This window comes from Papaver somniferum, chromosome 8 (assembly GCF_003573695.1).
Source record: "Papaver somniferum cultivar HN1 chromosome 8, ASM357369v1, whole genome shotgun sequence".
NCBI classification, from domain to species: domain Eukaryota; kingdom Viridiplantae; phylum Streptophyta; class Magnoliopsida; order Ranunculales; family Papaveraceae; genus Papaver; species Papaver somniferum.
The window spans coordinates 73,542,858-73,553,669 of NC_039365.1; the positions used below are offsets into that span (position 1 = coordinate 73,542,858).

At 36.6% G+C, this 10,812-nt stretch overlaps 1 long non-coding RNA gene across 2 annotated transcripts; it reads right to left on the reverse strand.

Moving 5' to 3' along the window:
• Positions 1-5,698: 5,698 nt before the first annotated feature.
• Positions 5,699-8,850, reverse strand: LOC113304622. Of its 2 annotated transcripts, none has more exons than XR_003338260.1 (4): positions 8,224-8,850; positions 7,786-7,957; positions 7,439-7,541; positions 5,699-6,569 (listed from the first exon to the last, which is right to left on the reverse strand). It is a non-coding gene; the product is annotated as an uncharacterized LOC113304622 (long non-coding RNA). The 2 variants fall into 2 exon arrangements; XR_003338259.1 differs by having other exon boundaries at positions 7,786-7,973.
• Between the last annotated feature and the right edge of the window lie 1,962 nt (positions 8,851-10,812).

The following is a 10,812-nucleotide window of genomic DNA, read 5'->3' on the forward strand; positions in this document are numbered from 1 at the left end:
TATGTCAATTATTGATGTAAGATAGGTTAAAATCTTTTGTTTTCAAGGATTATCTCTATTGTATGTCATTGTGCAAATGGTGATGGAAAATAGAATGAGTCCTTGCTTATTCCACGGTATTAGGTCGACCTCCGATCCACAATTTTTTTGTATATACTGTGTTGTTCCATAAGGTGTCTTATGTTGAGCTTTATCAACTAAGTTGATTATTTTCTTATGATTAGCTTAGTTGTTGCTCCGTGAGGTACTTTATGTCGAGCATTTTCAACTAAATTAATCATCTTGTTTGATCATTTAGTTGTTGCTCCGTAAGTTTTCTTATGTCGAGCATGACCAATTAAATTGATTACTTCTGTGATTAGTTTGGTTGTGTATTCCGATTAGATTAATTATGGGTTCTCTTGTGATTAATCTAATTGAGTATTTGTTTTAGGCTCCCTAAGTTCACTTATGTTGAGTATTTCCGATTGAATTAATCATGGGTTCTCTTGTGGTTAATTTAATTGAGTTTTTGATTCAAATTCATACTTGTATGTGATTTGTTATGTCCAAAGAAATCCTTCTTTTCTTTCGAAATTAAGGTCGCTCTTGTTATTCTTTCGGGAATGACATTTTATGGGGGAGAGTTCTTAATTGAACTTGTGCTTAATTGCCAAATCTTTGTGGGGAGTGCGGCTGTGGAATATTATAGGGGTTATCTTGTATCTTTATAGACTCCTTGATGAATGCCTTTAGCTCGGATTTATGATTGCATCTAAATAATATGATATATGCTTTCTTTTGGTCATGAAATGTCTCTTTCGGAAATTTCATTAGGATCCCGTTCTTGTACCTTTGCCAATTTTATTGAAAAAAAGGGGGAGAATTAATATGTAGTTCACACTACAAATACATATGGTTTTCAGATCATTATGTAAGGGGAGTGATTTTCATGAGAGATGGAGTATTGACTAAGGGGAAGTGATATATCACCATAGTATTGTTGTCAAAATTGTGATACAATTGAACTTTGACGCTGTGTAATGATACTATGATACTGTATAACAATGATTGACTCTCGTTTTCTCATTGTTATAGCTACGGATTTTCAACAACGATGATGTTAAACTTACAACCTTTGGGATCATTGGATTACTTGGAAGTGACGAGATTTCGAGTAATGTTGAAGATTAGGCATGTGGAATAGGAGCTACAAAAGTTTATTTATATATTTTTTATATTCCATATGTATTGATAGTTTTGTCACTAAAATTGACAAAGGGGGAGATTGTTAGAGCATTGCTCGGTCGAACTGGCATGCGTTGCTATTTCAAGCATGTTTGTCAATGTTAGTGATCAAAACTATAAGTCTTGATTTCTAGTCTACTATAGCTAAGGTCTCGGACTAGGATAGAAAGTGTAGTTGAGCTCAAGAACTCCATGGCAATCATCATACAAGACGAAGGATTACTCAAGGAACTGGTGGATCTTCATCAACTAAAAGGTATGTGGAGACTTGAACTTATATATCACTCAAAAGTTTATTTATCTCCTATCTTGAGACAAAAGTCGTTTTGCTATATAGACTTAGATTATACACATTTGGTATTTCGACCCGAGTTTATCTCGCCTATCTATTTCTCGAAATATGTGTTGGTAAACGTTCGCTTTAGCCAAGTTCATCTTTACCTAGTGACGAAAGTCATGTTATGTTTCAATCACTTTGAAAATTGCTCCGACGAAAAATGGTTTGTGAATAACAACTATATAACGTCCTCTGAGAATGTTTCAATGATTGAAATGAGAGTTTAGATTATATAATCATTGGAGGATATATGTATTGTTTTGGAAACACATATATGTATAAGTCCTTATTCCTTGAACCGAAGTTTGCGAACTTTGTTGATCAAGTGAACCGGAGTAGTGCGTGAGCTAAGTCCGCGAACTGGCGAAGTTCTCAAACCCGAGAATTTCTGCTAGAGTTTGTGAACTCCATCCGTGAACCTAGTCCGCGAACTTGAGTAGGTTATAACTAAAAACGATGTTGTGAACTTATTCATATTAACTAAGGAACGCAATTGCAAACCGTGGCTATATAGTTCATGAACCGATTCAAGTGAATCAAATCGTTTTTGCTTCAATTGTGTCTTGTGTACTACATGAGATTTCCTTGCAATTGAAAAACTCTCTAACTAGTTCATTTGAGTCATTTGAATTAGTTATGGTGAAGAAGAATATGGTTGATATGAAAGTGATCATATGGCTAACCATTCGGTTAACTATTGTTGAACCAACTAATGTACAAGTTTGGGTACGGTTACTCAAGCCTAGAAACGTGCATTTCATTTGTGTATAACAAGCTTTATTTTAGATCTAACGGTTGATAAATATTAGCTTGAATCTAATCAGGTTTTCATCTAACGGTGAATATTGTATGCTTTGTTACCAAGCTAACATTGATTGCAAACCCTGATTTGAAAGACTATATAAGGGAGAACTCTAGCAACTGGAAAACCTAATCCCCACACATTCTGTGTGATACTGGTTGTGTTAATCTAGAGTCAATTCTCGTTTAACCTTTGGTATCTTCTTCTAAACCAGGTTAACGACTTAAAGACTTTATTGGGATTGTGAAGTCAGACTGATACTATTTTATCGTAGTTGTGTGATCTGATCTTGTTGTTTCCATCGTACGAGTACAATTGTAGTAATTGGCTTGAGATTTCGATCTCCGATAGGCAAGATAAAAAGTAACCACAAACATCTTCGTCTCATCCTTTGTGATTCCACAATATCTTTTTTCGCTGCGTCGATTAAGACTATTGTGAGGTGATTGATAATACTAGGCTGTTCTTCGGGAATATAAGTCCGGATTATCAATTGGTTCTGAAAAAGCGGGGGTCTAACAACACCACCCAATATTTCGCTTAGCAATCTGTATGGACTAACTCCGAAATACTTTCTAGAGAATCAACTAGACAGTCAGACTCAATCTAGGTAAAAGTATCTCAAGGAGTTAATATCTCTCTCTTGTTTTGATTTACTCAAGCTAATAGAAATCAGCGAGTCTTTAATCAAACACAAGGAATAACTTGGATAGTACCAAAGACCAATACCCAAGGATCTATCAATGACAATCAACAATCAAAGGTTGGATTATTCTAATTTATGATCTAAACGCACAACCTGTATTATTTCAATTGTAAAGATAAAAAAATATAATGCGGAAATTGAAATAACACAGACACCAGAAATTTTGTTAACGAGGAAACCGCAAATGCAGAAAAACCCCGGGACCTAGTCTAGATTGAACACACACTGTATTAAGCCACTACAGACACTATCCTACTCCAAGCTAACTTTGGACTGGACTGTAGTTGAACCCCAATCAGTCTCTCACTGATCCAAGGTACAATTGTACTCCATACGCCTCTTATCCCAGCATGATATTGCGCACTTGATTCCCTTAGCTGATCTCACCCACAACTAAGAGTTGCTACGACCCAAAATTGTAGGTTTTGACAATAAACAAATCTGTCTCACACAGACAAGTCTATCAAAGGATCAATCTGTCTCCCACAGATAAACTCTAAAGGTTTTGTTCCGTATTTTGATAATAATCAAGGTGAACATGAACTAATTGATAATCCGGTCTAATATTCCCAAAGAACAGCCTAGAGTTATCAATCACCTCACAACAATCTTAATCGTATGGTAGTGAAACAAGATGTTGCGGAATCACAAACAATGATACGAAGATGTTTGTGATTACTTTTTATATCTTGCTTATCGGAGATATTAATCTCAAGACAATCAATCTGATTGTACTCGTACGATAGAAGATGCAAGATCAGATCACACAACTACGATAAAAGTAGTATCGGTCTGGCTTCACAATCCCAATGAAATCTTTAAGTCGTTAACCTGGTTTTAGAAGAAGAAAACCTGGTTTAAGTCGTTATCCTGGTTCTAGCACGCAAACTAGTATCACACGTAAGGTGTGGGGAATAGTTTTGCACAATACTAAGTGTCTCCTTTATATAGTCTTCCAAATCAGGGTTTGCAATCAATGTTAGCTTAGTAACAAAGCATTCAATATTCACCGTTAGATGAAAACCTGATTTAGATTCAAGATAATATTTCTCAACCGTTAGATCGAAAACTTAGCTTGTTACACACACTTGAAAATGCACGCTCTAGGTTTGTTAACCGTACCCAAACATATGCACTTGTTGGTTCAACAATAGTTAACCAAATGGTTAGCCATATGAGCATTTCATATCAACCATGTTCTTCTTCACCATAACTAGTTAAAATGACTTCAAATGAACTAGTTAGAGAGTTGTTCAATTGCAAGAAAATCTTATGTACTACACAAGACACAATTGAAGCAAAGATGTTTAGATTCACTTGAATTGGTTCATGAACTTTTATATCCACGGTTTGAAAACTGCATTCCTTAGTCTTTTTAAGTTTAAGTTCAGAAATCATCTTCAGATATATAACCTTCTCAAGTTCGCAGACTAGGTTCACGGACTTAAGTTACCAGGCAGAGTTTACAAACTCCAGCAGAAATTCTCGAGTATGAGAACTTCGCCGGTTCGCGGACTGGGTTCCCGGACTGAGTTCGGACTTAGCTTTACGCAAGTAGTTTGTCAACTCCAGCAGAAAATCTCGGGTTTGAGAACTTCGGCAGTTCGCGGACTTGGCTCACGCCATTTTTACGGTTCTCTTGATCAACAAAATTCGCAAACTTTGGTTCAAGGAATAGGACTTATACATAAATGTGTTTCCACAATAATGCTTATGTACACCATTGGTTATGTAATCTAAACTCTCATTTCAATCATTGAAACATTCTTAGAGGACGTTATGTAGTTGTTACACCATTTCTCGTCAAAGCAATTTTCAAGATGATTGAAACATATCATGACTTTCATCACATGGTAAAGATAAACTTGATCGAAGCGAAAAGATTACCAACACATATTTCGAGATATAGATAGGCGAGGTATACTCGGCTCGAAATACCAAATGTGTATAATCAAAGTCTATATATATAGTATACGACTTCTTGTATCAAAGAGTAGGAGATAGAATAGATATACTTTTGAGTGATAGATAAGTTCAAGTATTCACATACCTTTTCGTCGAGAAGTTCCACCGGTTCCTTGAGTAGTTCTTCTACTTGTATGATGAATCTCCATGAAGTCCTTGAGCTTAACTACACTTTTTATCCTAGTCCGAGACTTAGCTACAATAGACTAGAAATCAAGACTTATAGTTTTGATCACTAACATTGACAAACATGCTTGAGATAGGAACGCATGCGAGTTCGACCGAGCAGTGCTCTAACAGGTTCCTGTTCACCTTGATTTATCAAAAGACGGAACAAAACTCGTACGTATATTTGTGGGAGACGAATTTATCTATTACCATAGACTTTTCTGTGTGATACAGATTTGTTTATTAAAGTCTTCGACTTTGGGTCATATCAACTCTTAGTTGTGGGTGAGGTCATCTAAGGGAATCAAGTACGTAGTATCTTTCTGGGATCAGAGACGTATGAGCATAACTGTACCTTGGATCAATGTGAGATTGGTTGGGGTTCAACTACAGTCCAGACCGAAGTTAGTTTGGAGTAGGCTAGTGTCTATAGCGGCTTAATACAGTGTGTGTTCAATCTGGACTAGGTCTCGGGGTTTTCCTGCATTTGCGGTTTCCTCGTTAACAAGATTCTGGTGTCTGTGTTATTTATATTTCCGTATTATATTGTTTATCTTTATAATTGAAACTAGATTTTGTGACCGTGCTGCGCACCGGACGGACCTGCAAACCACTTTGCCTTGCCCTGTCCTGATGCATGCTTAGAATTTTTGATTTGGTGTAGCTCTGCTTCGCCTCGCCTCGCCCCGTCCCATGGTAGCTGCACACAATAGCTCCACCATACCAGCCATTCTCTTCTTTCCTTTTATGCATTAGTTATATCATAACTCATTTCAATGCATTCCCTTCCTTCCGTTGCAAACTCAAACACCACATACCCACTACAACCTAAACTGCAGCTTCAATCACTTGCCGTGCTCATTTACTTGCAACTCCATTCAAACACAGTCCAACATACATCCAACCTTTTCTGCATTTCAGCTCTAAGCACAATACCACTATCAACTGCAACTCAACTATCTGCAGCCAGCTTTTACAGCACAAACCACCTGTAATCATTGCTGCAATTGCAAACCACCTGCAATCATTTCAACCTTCACTATAAACAACCATCACCTCCTTGCTGCAATTCAACTCAGCACCACCAACTCATCATAAACTCAGTAGCAGTTCAAACAATTCCAACTTTTTCTTACTACTTCAATCACCAAACCAACAGCACCAAATGCCCTTATTCCATGTGCGTCTCAACACCATTCAGAGGTACTTCTCACATGAAGCCATTCAGAGGCTAAAAAAACTACATTTCGCAATCAACGCATCAGCACAAGGGTGCCATAAGGCAGTACACCCAAGGAATTCAAAATGTCAGCAATTAGTGGAGCCGCATCAATGCCCGTTCACCAGTTCCAGCATGCAGTAAGCTGATTAAGAAATGAAACAAAAACAAACATGAGAAAGCTTGGAACAACACAACGATTGCCTCTGCAACAACAAACCTGGTTTAAGTTTAGGACAGACATCAACAACACAACACTGGAGCTATAAATATTAAACAAACATGAGGATACCATTTTCCCTATAGTTATATAGCAAGAGCTTCGCTTAAAATTTTCGCATTTTTAAATAGGTCAGTTATTGATAGAAAGTCTCAACTTGTTTTGGAGTTGAGGCCTAGAAGAAGAATAAGATTGACAGAAAGATAGTTGAACCTTATTCTTAAGTGTTTTAGTGTAGGGAACTAAGTGACAATGATGGAATTTCAGCCAATGGAATCAAATTAAAATTTAAGAAAACACGTTCAACTTTCAGTAACGAAAACCGAACAACGAACATTATAAAACTACATAACCATAAATAATTTCTAAAATGGAAATCTCCACAGAATGTTAAATTCTTTCAGTAAATTTAACATTTTCTGAAGCTTCTCAAAAAAAATAACGGAAAGTGTGACGTGTGATTCAAATTTTGACCACAAAAATATCTATCCCTGGTAACTCCAAGTGCAAGTATATAAATCTTGCACAGTTATGCAGATAAAGCTTTGAAGTACCCTTGAAGCAATGAAGCACAAAACCGAGAAGTTATATTTACAAAAATTATAAGCACATGTATCTCGTACCTAGAAAAAGTCGCGTACAACCAAAACAAAATTCTTAATCTTTCACATAAAGCCAATTTCTCATCAGCCACCACCCATTGTTTCATATGGAGCAAAAACTAATGGACCGCCAAAATTAAAGTACGCTGCCAACTTACTTGTGCAATTCTTTTTCCTTTTCAAAAAACATACCTAATGATAAGAAGTGTTTCCATCAATTGCAATGATGTTGGTGAGCAAGTTTCTAAAGTCTTGACTATGCATAGAGCTAGAAAATCTTGTGCAATTTCTCCACCTGAACATGTTGAAAGAAAGAACGTAAATGCAGATTCCATAATAAGAGTGTATAATTTCTTGGATTTATAGATATATACAACTGACCAAACAAAGCATTCTTTTAACTCTGTAAGCATGGCTACATACATATAAAAGATAGCAGATCTATTTTTCAAGGGTGTTAGAGGACATTGCTAACAATGCATAATTCTAATTAACTCTCAATAAAAGAGAAGAGTCTTCTCACAAAGATAATAACTTACCAATACCAAGATGTCAACTAAAAAGATCAAGAGACCTTCAAATAACAACTTAAGAGGCTACACCTGAAGACCCATTGTATATGAAGTCGCATCAGGGATATCAAAAGCATTATGTGCCTCAAACAACTCCAATGCTAAAGAGTTCAACAATCCAAATAGGCATGTCCCATTGCTGCAATCAATAATTACTGAAAGATGAGTCAATAGCAGCTCCTAACAGAATGTATCATATGAAGGGAACGAACCATAACGATGAATAGACACAAAATAAAGCTTCAATCACTTTATCTCACTTCTCAAAAGACCAAAATAAAGTTTTGGCTACTATCCAGATAATTGTTGTGAAGATGAATTCAACTCAAAAGTATGTATGATCAACTTTAAAAAGATTTTGCAATCTTATTGGATCACCATGGACTAATATGTTTGAAGACTTACATCTGGAGAAGTGAAAAGGGCCTTCCTTCAAAGTTAATACTAAGAAATTTATGCAAATTGGGACTCTCCCCCTTTCACTTCATTATTTATGTTACAGTGCAAGTACCTGTGTAAAATTAGTGGTACACCTAAGAAAAAATACCAATGAGGAAATTCTGAAAGTCAAAATCAAAGAAAGTATTACTAATGCATATGCAGAATAGAGAGAAGAAGATAATGGAATTAGGGTATGGAGAAAAGAGACGGCGGAAGTGGTTTTAGGTTTTCAGCATCTCAGTTTCAATCCCCCTTAGCCATAACTTTAAATTGAACCTAAATTACAGACCCATAACACCATCAACAGTCTTCTTTCCTTTTTGTCTTCTCAGTCGAATAAACCCTAAATCCTTTTTAGTTCATACTTCAATTCAGAAACCCCCAAATCAAACCTAACACCAAATCAATTCGAGCCGTTATACTCAAAACTGATCAAATAGAAAATCGGAATATGGCTCAATTAATAGAGGGAAGAACCATATTTTTGGTAACTGGATTAGAGAGATTGAATAGCACACCAAAGTTATGGCTCGATGATTTTTGTTGCAGAATAAAAACTCAAGATAGAGAGAACAGGGAGAGGAAGAGGTTCGGCAGACGAGAAAACAGAGATGACAATGTTACAGGGTGTTAGTCCAAGGGAGTTGGGGGAGTTGGGTGTAGTTGTGTTTTTTCCCGTTAGTCGTGAGGGAGTTCGAGGGAGTCTCTCAAAATCCCTGTTAGTCGTGGGAGAGTTTAGAAGAGTCTCCCAAACTCCCTAAAAAAACCCGTTAGTCGTGGGGGAGTTTGAAAGAAACTCTTAAACTCCCTGTTAGTGGTAAAAATTAGATTGATAGGGAGTTTGTTTTTTTTTGGGAGTTCTGGGGAGTTCTAGGGAGTTTATAGTGTATTTTTTCCTCACTCCAAATATCTCAAAAAAGTACAGGGTGTTAGTCCTCAAGGGAGTTGGGGGAGTTGGGTGTAGTTGTGTTTTTTCCCGTTAGTCGTGAGGGAGTTCGAGGGAGTCTCTCAAAATCCCCGTTAGTCGTGGGAGAGTTTATAAGAGTCTCCCAAACTCCCTAAAAAACCCCGTTAGTCGTGGGGGAGTTTGAAAGAAACTCTTAAACTCCCTGTTAGTGGTAAAAATTAGATTGATAGGGAGTTTTTTTTTTGGGAGTTCTGGGGAGTTCTAGGGAGTTTATAGTGTATTTTTGCCTCACTCCAAATCTCTCAAAAAAGTAGAGATTTTGGGAGAGTCTCTCAAACTCCCTACACTCAACACACCAAACTCTCTCAAACTCCCTATACTCTCTTACACTCCCTCAAAATCCCCAAGATTCAAAATACATTAAACTCCCTCCAACTCACTCGTGGACTAACCCCCTGGTAGAGATTTTGGGAGAGTCTCTAAAACTCCCTACACTCAACACACCAAACTCTCTCAAACTCCCTATACTCTCTTACACTCCCTCAAAATCCCCAAGATTCAAAATACATTAAACTCCCTCCAACTCACTCGTGGACTAACCCCCTGTTAGTTTTTTTCGTAAGTATTGTTTACCTACTTAACGTCCAGTTAAGTATTTGGTGTAAACCAAGTGTAAGTTATTAGTTAGGTTAAGTGTTATTTACCCACGTTTTTCTAATGGTGTTACTAACAGACAGTTAAATACAGGGTGTAAACAGAGTGTTATTCATGCTTTAATGCTCCGACCAATAGAGTCCCGCCACTTGTCCTTTCCAGAATTACTCTAGTTCAAATTTTTTATCTAATTTAATGTGAGAGGGGTGTCACACTCACCGTGCGGCGTGGGAGCTTATATGACTTAGTGTTTTTAAAGGAGGGAAGATATCACAGGTTGTGCGTTAGGTTCAATCAATTAGAATATCCAACCTTTGGTTGTTGATTTAAATTGATTGACACTTGGATATTGGTCTTTGGTACCATCCAATTTATCTCTCTAGTATTTTATAAAGACTCGCAGATTTCTATTTGCTTGAGTATAAATCAAATCGAGAGATTGAGATATTAACTCTTTGATATACTTTTATCATCGAGTCTGAGTATCTAGTTGATTCTCTAGAAAGTATATTGGAGTTTGTCCATACAGATTGCTAAGCGAAATATTGGGTGTGGTTGTTGTACCCCCGCTTTTTCACCAATTTGTTAATACATTTCTTTCATGGATCAACTTTCATTGTTGACACTTCATAAAATAAAATAAAAATGCATATATAGAAATCAATTAGTTGTTGAAAAGGCGAGGATACCCAAATATACCTCAACCTAAAACTTTTCCTACCTATAAGTCTTTTCTCCGAAAGTGATTGTATATGGACCGAGTTGAGACAATACAACTAATCGGTTCACACTTCGTGTGATCGTCTATGGGTACGAGATCGATACAATACAACAACGAAGTATGTTACTACATAAAAAGGTTTGGACTTAACCAAACAAAATAGGATTCACTTATCAAGTAAATAGGAATTAACGTTTGTGTAATTTAATTTAATTATAATAAAACAATTATAATGCGTAAATATAAAGTAAATGACACAGCAAGATTTTGT